This window comes from Thermobia domestica, chromosome 10 (assembly GCF_964235325.1).
Source record: "Thermobia domestica chromosome 10, izTheDome1.hap1.1, whole genome shotgun sequence".
NCBI classification, from domain to species: domain Eukaryota; kingdom Metazoa; phylum Arthropoda; class Insecta; order Zygentoma; family Lepismatidae; genus Thermobia; species Thermobia domestica.
In genome coordinates, this window is record NC_137463.1 from 142,073,534 (window position 1) to 142,086,065 (window position 12,532).

Genomic DNA, 12,532 nt, shown 5'->3' on the forward strand with positions numbered 1-12,532 from the left:
CATTCATAGCAATTAACAAATGGAATTTGTTTCATTCATATTTTTAAATTACGGGACCATACTGAAGCAAATCATTATAATGACAATTAAAAAAAAAAAGTGATTGCAGAATTACAAAATAAGGAAGAAAATATCTAGTAGAGCAGAAAACAAATGAAAGTAGACCCGCATTTACAAGTTAATTCTTAGCTTATATTGCTAATGAAGGCTTCTTCTACAGTAATTTGTGAATCAAATATTAATAAGTCAGTCTGTAGAATCGCCCCCCCCCTCCCTCTGTGGATAGTATTTTAGTATACACATATCTCTTTTATAAAATAAGTATATTTTATACTCTCGATAATTTTCACATAAAACTGTATGATGGGGAACGCCTCATTGAATTTGGGACTAGTTAGCAATGCTCAGGGGCGTAGCCACGAGGGGGGCCCACCGCGTTCGGACCTCCCAAAAATTTCGAAACTTGACTAACATTTGTAGACTTTCCTAACGAATTATACTTGTTTAACAGAGAAATGATTGATGTAGGTTAAATATTTTATTTTACGCCTCATCATGTACTCTTTCTCAATATTACGTAGACGTATTGGACCTCCCTCAAATACTTTGGGCCCCTCCCAGCTAACATTTCTGGGAGTAGAACTGGCAATGCTGTTAGTTTTGACGTTCTGTGCTTATGGCTTCTGTTACATGCTGATCCTACACCTGGCGGGTTTTGAGGTTTCCTTTCCAGAACACATGACATTGATAAGCATTGTTTCGCCTCATGTGGAAGTATATTGTGTTCATCGTGCATTGCGTAACAACCAAGACGGATGATTTGGAATATAGTTTTTTTTTTTTTTTTCCTTTACGTACATGTGTGTGTGTTGGTGTATGAATATGTGACATTCGGAATTCATACGTATACCAGTACCTCTTTTGTATCAGCTGTTTTGGTTTTTAATTATTAGATTTAATTTTATTGTGTGTGCTTTAATTCTGTAAATAACCTACAAATTCTGAATGAATTGCATACCATGACTTCTGTAAATAACTTACAAAAAACATTGACCAGCTTTCAACTGAGGAAAAACTTGCAATTAAGGCTTAGACAAAACAAGCAAAGGGTAATTCAGGAGAGTGTTCGAAAAAAATCCAGTTTAAATTTACAGGATATCTTATGGCAGTAATGTTGTTTGCACTAGATACATTTCCTCAATTTCTTTTAAATTTTGCTGGATAAACTGTGAATAAAGTGTGTTCAATGTACATTTTTTTATAACACTAATCTCTGTTACGAACCCTCTTCAGTCAACGCAGAAGAGGAATTCGGATCACTGTCAGTGACTGAGTTTTCTAGAATGAATCGTTCGCAATAATCTAGAAAAAAAAAAATTAATGATTCTACAAAGCTTCTGAAATTAATATTAACTGTACCTATGGCGTCATCAAAAGACGAAAAGTTTTTTCCACATGAAAAAGAATTGACACTTTCAAGGAATTGAATGTCCCAAAAAAGGTTATAACCATTGGCTATGCTTTCTATCGAAAAAGACCTGACAATAAGAATACCAGAGTTCAACCAGCATGTATTAGGCAGATTTGTTCCAGTCAAAGAGAGGAGAATGAACTTACTAATTAATTAAGGTGATTAATCGGATAAAATGTTCTGCATTTTTTATTTTTTGGAAACAAAATTTTATTCAATTTAACATGTTACATAGCATTTGCATCTAAAGTTATGCTGATTAGTCAATGAGTCCACTTTATATATTCTGCCTCTTATCGTTCGTACTGCAACACCAGAAACCACAATCCACCGGCCGCCACTGACATTTTCAAATTGTCTTATGATTTGTAGTGGAAGAATATGAAACTGCTAGTCTTTTCTAAAATTAAAAGTTTGTTTTGCTTTGTTACGGATAAGTGTTTCATCTTTCATATTTGGTCTAGGAATTAATTCGTGCGGGTGGACAAGAGATGGCGCAACGAACGGAGCGTCCCACAGTTCCATGTATCCACACATGTGTTGCAAACCCCTGTCATCGCGTATCGTTCGTAGTATAGGGCAGTGGATTAAAGCGTGAACAACACCAGTTTGTAGTTAAGTGAACATGGCACAATTTGTGCCTGATAAAGTGTTTTTGCGGGGTGTCCTGCTGCATTACTTTAACATGCAGAAAAGTGCGACTGAAAGTCATCGTATTTTGGTGGAAGTGTATGGTGACCATGCTCTAGCTGAGCGAACGTGTTAGAAGTGGTTTGCATGGTTTAGAAGTGGTGATTTCGGCTTGGCAGACCAAGAGCGAGCTGGACAGTCAAAAAAATTTCAAGACGAAGAATTGACAGCATTGCTCGAGCAGGATTCGTGTCAAACGCAGGAACAACTTGCAGCAGCATTAGGCGTTGATCAAACAACAGTCTCCAAACGCTTGAAAGCCATGGGAATGATTCAAAAGATGTCACATTGGGTTCCACATGAATTGAAAGACAGAGACGTTGAAAGACGAAAAACCATTTGCGAATTGCTGCTTCAACGACAGAGCAGAAAGGGGTTTCTGCATCGAATTATTACGGGTGATGAGAAGTGGATCCATTACGAGAACCCTGAACGAAAAAAGGCCTGGGTGAAACCAGGTGAACCAGGTCCATCACAACCAAAACGAGATATTCACTGTGCAAAGGTTATGCTGTGTATATGGTGGGATATGAAAGGTGTGGTGTACTATGAGCTGCTGCAACCGGGTGAAACTATGAATGGAGAACGTTATCGACGACAATTAATGCGTTTGAAGCAAGCTCTGGCCAGAACACGATCAGAATGGGAGAACAGACATGATAAACTTACTGTTCAACATGATAACGCTCGCCCACATGTCGCAAAACCGGTCAAAACCTATTTAGAAAATGTCGGATGGGAAGTTTTACCCCACCCGCCGTATTCACCAGACGTTGCTCCTTCGGACTACTACTTGTTCGATTGCATGAACAACGATTTGATTGGACAGCGGTTTACTTCTTCAGAAGATATCGAAACATGGGTCTCTGACTGGATCGCTTCCAAGGATGAGGACTTCTTTCGCCACGGAATCCGTACATTGCCTGACAGATGGGCGAAAGTGGCGGCTAGCGATGGACAATATTTTTCTTAAGGTATTTATGTATTTTGTGTTTGTACTACAGCTTCAATGTGTGCGTACCAACCGCACGAATTAATTCCTAGACCAAATATTTATCAGTTCTAAAATTATTTTGTAATCTGCCATACAAGATTTAAATTTCTGTTTGTGCAATGGTTTGCCCATTTTAACTATCTTTTTTTTTTTTTTTCATCTATATATATAAAATTGAAAATCACCATGTTTGTGACTGTAAATCTCCTGAACCGCCGACCGATCTCGATCGTAACATGGATGAGGTTCGAGGCTGGGCTGGTTTTAGGCTATTCACTTTGACGGTAGAACAGAGGGATTTGGGGAGGGAGAGGGGGTATTAAAAAATAAAACTTAATAACTCCTGAACTACTCGACCGATCTTGATCAAATTTTCAGCATAGATCAGATTCAGGCCTGCGATCGTTTTTATGATTTAAATTTGACGGAGCAACGTAGGGATGGAGAAGGAGGGGATATATATATAAATCAATTTATATAAGACTGAAAGTGACTATTTTTGTAACTTAATAACTCTTGAACTATCCGACGGATCTCAATCAAATTTTCAAGATACATGGGGTTCGGATCTGGAAACATTTTTGTAATTTGACTTTAGCGGTAGATCCTAAGGGTTTGGGGAGGGGATGGGACGTATAAATAAAAACTAATAAATCCTAATAACTTTTTTACCACCCAACCAATCTCGATCGAATTTTCAACATATATGAGGATCGGGCCTCTTGTGTTTTTTATCATTTCACTTTGACGAGCCAACGTAGGGAAGGGGATTGGGGAGATATATGTAAAAAGAAAGAAAAAAACTTAAAATAAAAGTGACTGCCTTTGTGACTTCATCACTCTTGAACCAGCCTACCGATCTCAATCAAATTTTCAACATACATGAGTTTAGTCGCAGGGATTACTTTAGGCTATTCACTTTGATGATACAACGGAGGGGAGGCGAAAGGAGAGAGAAGTTTAAAAATAATCAAAAATGACCGCTATTAGTGTTAAATCAGTAGTTTTCGGGGTCGATGAGAGAAACACTGACACTTCTTATGCTGTTTCAATCCAAGTTCAGCCCTGATAGTTGAGGATGGGGGCTACAACGTGGGGGAGGGGGATAAACATTTAAAAAAGATCGAAAATGACTAATATTAGTGTCGAATCTATAGTTTTAGGAGCAGCTGAGATTAACAGTAACAATTCTGATGCCGTGTGCCGCAACACGGAGGAGGGGGAGCTATATATAATAATGATCGAAAATGACCAATATTAGTGTCTAATCCATAGTTTTCGGGATCATTCAGATGAACAGTGACATTTCCAATCCGGTTTAAATCCAAAATCAGCCCCGCCACTTAGGGGAGGGGGAGAAAGATATGCATGTATGTATGAAACTTTGGTCTGATTTGTACAGTGTCCAATAAGTCACTAAGTCACTCCCTGCATTAAATTTACCCGTGTTTACCAACAAATAGTATATTCTGATGAGCCGTTCAAGACACTGCGGTAGAAAACCCATGGTAAAATGTTCATGCACTTACAAACGACTTACGCATATACCATACCTGTGTCGTTCAACATTTCTTCACATTGCAGATCCCCGACATCTTCGTGATGAACCCAATCGTTAGCTCATGAGATAGCAAGTGTGTCGCTGCACCCAGTGTTACTTTAACTAACTAGATATTCTTTTTTTACCCTAATAACTAAATATTTTAGATTTTCCTTTTCCCTTGGTCTTTGAAGGTACCACGTCAATCCAACATTTCAATCGCACCAACCCAGTAAAATTAGAATCTATACATTTAAATGTTTAAATAAATGCTAAAATATTTGTTTAGTATCAACAGTTCCAGCTCTAATTATCCGTATTATGCTATGTATTAACCGAAAAGATGTTTACATTACGAACACAAGACCCAAAAACATAAAAGAGCACCTAAAAGGGAAAAGAAATAGGATGGAAAATAGGAGCACTCAATAGTTGTACAGCGATCTAGTACACATTATATAGTTCCTCTCTACATGTGATATTTCATTCATTTTTCACCAACTACATGCTCTTTATCGTTTTAGAAACTAGCATGTTACAACTTTAGTGAAAAGCTTGATTTTATAAATAGTCCAGGAAATATACGAGATGACCTAGAACAAATTGCAACAGAAATGATTTTTTCATATTTTGTACCATTGAAGTGTCCTGAATAACATATCAAAAGTCTACCAAAATCCTATTGGAGGAAATCCGCCATTGGCCGCCATTTTGAAAATTCTTAGTTTGAACTGTAAAACACAGTTTGCAGTACAGAATTCACTGTAGCTTGGCTCCTATCCGTACGATTGCTACAGACGTCATGTCAAAATGAAGGAAAAAGTTTCCACTAAACGATGCATATATTTGTATTAACATATTCTAAAAAAACAAGCAAGGAAACGGTATTTTTTAAGTTAAATTGTGTAACTTACCTTATAAGATGAATAGAGTGGTGGTCACTGTGAGTAACAAACTTAAATGTTTAAAACTTCTGTATCACTTTCACTTTCGTCTTCTGGTCCAGTTACATAGCTGCAGTTTGTGCAAGAAAAACCTTTGCACTCAGAACAAGCCGGAGGACAGTCGATGCCTGCTTCCGGCCAGAGCAACGGTTTGATTTACATTCTGATTTAGAGCCACACCGTATGACAGAAAGCAGAGTCGATGGTGCTGGCTGCGTATCAGTCAAAATAGGAAGCAATGCACCATTCAATTGTCGCCATCCCCATTCTATTGGTTGTAATGTACCATTTCCAGGCCATTGCTGTACCTGATAGTATACACGCAAGCTGTGAAATTTTGCAGTCGCTGATGTTGGTGGTAAAGATTTAGGATGCATTAAAGTTACATTTTGCGATATCTTGTGCAAAAAAAGATTATATACCGGAGTGTGGTTAGAGATTCTGATTTTTCCCCATTGTAGATGGCAACTAGGGCTTTTTCTCCAGCAGATATCACCTCTTCTTTGGTTACTGATGATCGATTAAAGATATCAGCACACTCCACTAGTACCTGACGATGAGTAGTAAGAAATTTCATCGTATTTCCTTTTCCAATACCAAAGAATTGAGACTCCTAACAAAGCATGAAGAAATGGTAATACAGGACGAACGGCGTAGCCTATTTCCTGTACTAAAATTATGTCCCAAGTTTTAGACTTCTTTCCGTGGGCCTTGACCTCTGGCTGAAAGAGAATTCTGCTCCATGTTGTGGATACGTAATAGCAAAGAAGAACTAATATATCAGTGTCATCAGCTGCAACGATTGTTTCACGTACAGCAGCAGTAGATATCGCTGTGTGTACTATAAGAACATCAGCATCATCTGGTGAATGCTTGATCCCGTATCTTGCTTGAACGAGACTGTTGCTAAGCAAGTGAATAAACTTTTGTTTATTCTGGCTATTTGCTAGGAAGTCTTCTTTCTTTATGGTCAATGTCATTTCAGATGTTACCTTAGCCAAAACTGTACCACGACCTTTTCTCCGTCGCATATGTGCTGCATCCTTAATAGAAGGAGAATCTGAACATCTATCATCTATGATTATAACCTCCTTATACCTTCTCTGAATATACTGTACGCACTTCTGACATATATCTGAAAACCTTATTTCACTCGACCAGAATATTCGATGTAAAAGAGCGCCTCCCGTCAATTATGTACATAGGGATCTGCAAGAACTAGGTATAGGAAACCAGAACGCATCTGACAATGGTGATTTGTTGGTTAAGCGAGGTAGAAGGCAGCTATTAAGTAAAGCTGCTGGAAAACTACATAGTTCGTAACTGAACATTTCGTCACTTATAGTTCCGAGTGTAGAAACCACAATTATAAGACGCTGGAAGAGCAGAAAAGGATCAATTTGAACAATGTCTTGAATGGGGATATATGTTGTTACTTCCATTGTAACAGCTTGTGTTTTACGACTAAACTTGTAATCTACTACTTTCTTTCCTGTCATTGATTGCAACACACTGATTCCTACTGTTTCTGCTATATCTACATTTACATTGGGAGGGGCAGTCACACTGGAAGTTAAACTGTGCAGCGATTTATCCGTTTCGGAAATGGGTTTAATGTGCTTGGGTTCTGACAATATGCTCTACGTTATCTACCGCATGGTGAAGGAATTGATGTGCATTTACATTAAGATTCATAGGAGATACAGCTGCATTGCGTTCAAATTTCTGAACTTCCTTGTATGCAGAACAGAAACCATGCTTGTTCAATTAATCTGGAGCCGAAATGATTATGCATTTTACTAATAGACCTATTTGCAAAGGTGCGATGATTACTTAGGGTTCTCGTATCTTGAATGATTGACTGACCAATGGCTGCTACTTTCTCGTGCCTTGGTCCAATTATTGCGAAGAAGAGTTCACGTAGACTTTGTGGAATATATTCAAGAGCTTTGTTCACAGATGCTATGTCACCAATTTCTGGATAATTATCTCCATGCACTGGAATAACTTTGATGTCAGTTTTCAATAATTTCGCAGCCGTTTTGATAATGCGACACAGATGGGATCATCGCTTGGATTGCTGTAGTGTTCTTGAAGAATTCGATCAGCAGTACTTTTGAATGTCACAACATTTGATTGTCCTAGCATTTCAGTTATCACTACCTCATCTTCAAAATGTTTCATCACTTGCTGCTTCATGTATTTTTCACAGAATGGCTGCTCTGAAGATCCTTCCTGCTCCAGATGTTGCTTCATCAATTCCACTAGATCAGTCACGCTAGTTTGTTCATCGTAGACTACTTTGGTATAGTTAGATTAGTATGAGTATACGTATAAGAATGTCCAGAAATTAGCGACTTCGCAAAATATCTCCACTGCAATCATATTCCTCAAAAATTACTTCATATACATACATTAGAATCAAGACTAGTGAGTTATAACAGGAAGATTATTTTATGAAAATATATGCATCGCTTAGTGCAAACTTTTTCCTATATTTTGACATGATATTTGTAGCAATTGTACGAATAGGAGCCAAGTTACAGTGAATTTTGTATTGCAAACTGTGTTTTACAGTTCTATATAAGGGTTTTCAAAATGGCGGTTAATATAGCGGATTTTCTCCAATGGGATTTCGGTAGACTTTCGATATGTTGTTCAGGGCACTTCATAGGACCAGAAAACAAAAAAACATCATTTCTGTTGCAATTTGTTCTAGGGTACCCCTATTTTTTCAGTACCGCTCCTGGACTAAAACCCTTTCTTAAAATCTTAACCGAAACTACTAAAATTTACCGCAGATTTTGTGCATTTTCTGCGATCCTGCAGGCCCTTGATTACTTGCATCTCGCAAGTAGTTTAAACAATACCATCAAAAGAGTGTAATAGTAAACATTGCTTTCATGGAACATGTCAGGAGAATTTATAGAAGTGCCTCGTGGAAGTTGGTTGAATGGTCACCCTATTTATAAAGTGTATTTTTTTAGAAGTAAATGAAGTTCCCTGATTATCTTCTTTCCCCCAAATATAAGTCATGGCTGCACTACTGGTTGTCAGAAGTAATTAATATTGTAGAATTACTACATTGAATACAACAGGCGACACTTAATGACCCAATCTCTTATAAACATCTTACCGAAACGTCGTTTTAAATCCTTTAAAAATCCCAGTTTTGAAGTAAAATCCCGTATTGACATTCGATCGAATACTCGAGAGGAAGTGTGAGTTAATAATATATTACATCATCTAGTACCACTCGTTTGTACAGTCCGCAGCAAAAAACCCTCCAACATAAGCATGTAAGTTTATTGTGAAACTACGCCTAACAGCCCAGGGAATCAACATAACGTCTAAGTGGCACGAATCACGCAGGAGAAACCTCAACGTCCTCCCCTGCACATTTATATTGGAGCAAGTGACTTCGTCGTTTCACAATAAACTTACATGCTCATGTTGCAGTTTTTTTTTTTTTTTTTTTTTTTCTGCGGGCTGTACAGAGCACTGATTTCATAGTTAGTTCCAAGCAGGGTCCAAATCAAGCTTTTCCTACGAAAGAGGGAAACTAATCCCCACACTTATATATTAGGGTGGCAATGAAAATTCACTTTTGCATTTTTAATGGTCTCAGGGTCAAATTTTATTTCTTTTTATCTCAAATATTTACTACAAAAATTTTGAAACAATTAAACAATATGTAGTGGTCGCTCAACGCATCCATAAATTACACCCACTAAAATGTGAAAATTCACTTATAAATACTATGAAATTCAAAAATAAGTTAGGAAACATCCTTTAGTAATATTTATGTTGAACGAATGTATATTTTCTGTATTTAACTTTGCGAAAATATATTCAACACAACAACCAAACAATGCTTTTACTAGAATGAATTCACTTGGATTGAGGAAATTTCTTTCTGTGCTGCTCTACAACTTGGAGAAGAAATTGGGTCAGATCTTCCTGATTGGTCAGTTTTCCATTGAAGCTTGAATCAACGCAATTCCTCGTTCTGCCAGATCATGTACAACGTTCAGAGCTTTTACATGCTCTTGTGCCTGAAGGAAAGTATCGTTCATTTCCCATGTGTCTGTTTTTTAATAAAAGCCGTGGATATATCCAATGCTTCAAAAAGTCCGGTGTTCCTGGAAACGAAGTCGTTAAGAGGTTTATTCTTCGTGGTCTCCTCGTATCTTAAGCGCACGAGTTCTTCTCCTTCACTTCCATCACTAAATAACGCTTCAACCATGTCTTTCTTCACTGCTGCGGGGACTTCAGGATGAAAGAAACTGAGATCAATAAGTGGTTCGCTCAAATACCACAGATGTCGTGAGAAACTGTGCATTGCTGCTTCTGCAATTTTTGCATTAACATTATTACAAGAATGAATGCGTCTTAAGAGATTCAGGTCATTTCTTGGTACTGATACGTCAAGAGAGGAATACCATGCCTTCAAATACACTGCGACGACAAATACGTTGAAGTCGCGAAGCTCGTTCAGATCACGAGATGTAAGGTGAAACTGTGACCGGAAAAGATATATTATGTTCAGGTAATAAATCAATTTCGTATGATGATAGGCTCCATGAACGTAGAATGTGATACGTTCTGGAAGACCTTCGCCAAGAAATATGAGAACAAGTTGCAAAAGTTCTATGTAATCATCCCTGGGTTGATAGTGAGTCAGTTGCTGCTTGAAGAAAGGTACCAGTTCATACTTTACTGAGATCAAAATCTCTGCGACAACTTGGTGCTGGATTCTGGTGTCAAATTTCAGCTTGTCAATTGAGTTCCATACCTCAAACATTGAAGGAGTTTTATGTGTGGATCCATTGAAGCACCGAAAGCCATGTCCAACACTGTCGCCAAAATTAGTTCTATTATGTGATACCTGAATGGATTCCGATCAGATCCTTCTGCATTTTCTGATCCAGCTGAGTACATGCTCCATTTTGTGACCCCATGTTATATGCTGTTGTGCACACGTGTGGTTAAGTTAAAAGCCTTCAGCAATTTCAAAACAGCTTCCGACTGGGAGACAACACTTCCATTTGGAATAGCAGGCACTCCTAATAGTTTCGTGCCACCTTTATCAGAAATGAGAACCACTATGCGATTAATTGATTCCTTAGAAGTGAGAGCAGGTAACAATTATTCCCAATACACTGTAAATGGAGCACCAGATGGAAATGACAAACAGATTTCGCTAGCGATTTCCTTGCGGTTCCCTCTGCGTGCTCTTCTAATAGATTCCTTATTACACAGATTTCTTGTGAGCTATGTCCTAAAGCTTCCGCTGTAGCAGTTAGAACATAAATGGCACTTCTGTCGTTAATTTTTGCACGATCCAGTGCTGAAGACAGCTCTGGTTTAATAATGTTGGTTGGTCGACACAACCTTTGCTTCTTTGTAACGGACAGCCTTCGGGAAGTAGGACTTGCATAATCTGAGTCGTCCCGATTTTCGGCAGCCTCGTATAAATTGTCACTATTTTCATCATCATTGTTGATTGAGGCATTTGCTGAAAGCCTATCAATTTCCTTTCTCTTCCTGGTCTCCTCTTTCCAATCTCTTTCTTTTCTTCTTTCTTCACACCTTGTCAATTTAATATACACTCTGGCAGTCAAATAACGTCACAAGTGCCCAATGTAATATACACATATCCTATATATGAGACCTCTAAACATATCATCACCAAACTTTACAATACGTCGTGAATACATCCGGAGGTCATATACTGTAAGCGTGAAAACGGTACATCAAAGAGAAAAAGTTGAGCTGATACAGGTTAAGACACGCTGAGTTTCGCATGTAACGCTAAAGTAAAGTCGCTATAAGTTTAAGTGCGTTGAGCGACCTTTAAATATGAAAATACTTTCATGAAATTTTGCACGCATGCTTAAGTTACCTAAAGGAATAAATTTAGGAGGTGAGAGACTGTTAAAATAAATTTCGAAATTTCCCCATATAACTGGTCGCTACCCTAATATATATATATATATAAGGAATAAGTATTTCTGTGCCAAGGAATAAGTTCTTCGACGAGCCCGAGAAATTACTCCATGAGAGGGGAAATGCCCATCATCTCAAACTTGGTTGATTCAAACTCTGGTTCCCACAATAGCGTAGCCGAGAGTTTTGTTTGGAGGGAGAGCTAACAGAAAATATCCATCAAAGGCGAGTTTAATAAGCTTCAGAGCCAGGTCATTCAAGTTTTATGTGGTGTCTTACACTATGTGGTTCAAGCTAGTTGTAAGATGAAGGTGGTCAAAAGTTTGCAGATTTACACAAAATCTTAAACAAAACTGTTGGACCGGTCTCGAGATCGTTCTCTCTTCCCCCCCCCCCCTCAATTCTGTCCTCTTATCTTACCTCCCGAGTGTACTTTGGTTCCTCTGTCGTAAGTTCCATCTCCAATAGTTTATGTAAGTCCAGAATTCTCCACTAAGACTCTAAAAAATTTCCAAAATTTGTCTTTCAGTATGTCAGCTTCGCTCTGACGACAAACCTGGTTATTATTGTGAGTTATGATGATGCAGAAAAATAGATGCTGCCTAAGGTAGATTATACAAAATGTAGGAAGTCATGTAGAGCTGATGAGGCAATTTCTTAAACACAATAAAAGGAGAAAGTGTGCCACCATAACTTATTACGTAATATTACGAAATATGAATTAAATTATATTCTCACTCTTATGTGCTTGGGAGACAGAAAAAATATAATTATTTTTATTGTACGTAATAAAGAGATATGAAGAGCCAGTTATGTGCGAAGCAATAAAGATGGTTTACCTGTCGATGAGTTCAAATCTATCTATCGGTAACATACTGCTTGACAAGGTGACAATATATATTAGCTCAACACTACTTTCATATCTTAGCGCCTTCAGTGCACTT

At 37.9% G+C, this 12,532-nt stretch overlaps 2 protein-coding genes across 7 annotated transcripts in view; one reads left to right on the top strand and one right to left on the bottom strand.

The window, feature by feature from the left end:
* The window catches only part of LOC145662754 (NF-X1-type zinc finger protein NFXL1-like), a 582,971-nt gene that overhangs the window by 569,078 nt on the left and 1,361 nt on the right, over nucleotides 1-12,532 (top strand). The gene's annotated exons all lie outside the window — the stretch shown is intronic.
* SmydA-4 (SET and MYND domain containing, arthropod-specific, member 4) overlaps nucleotides 1-12,532 on the bottom strand; it is a 541,800-nt gene that overhangs the window by 17,785 nt on the left and 511,483 nt on the right. The gene's annotated exons all lie outside the window — the stretch shown is intronic.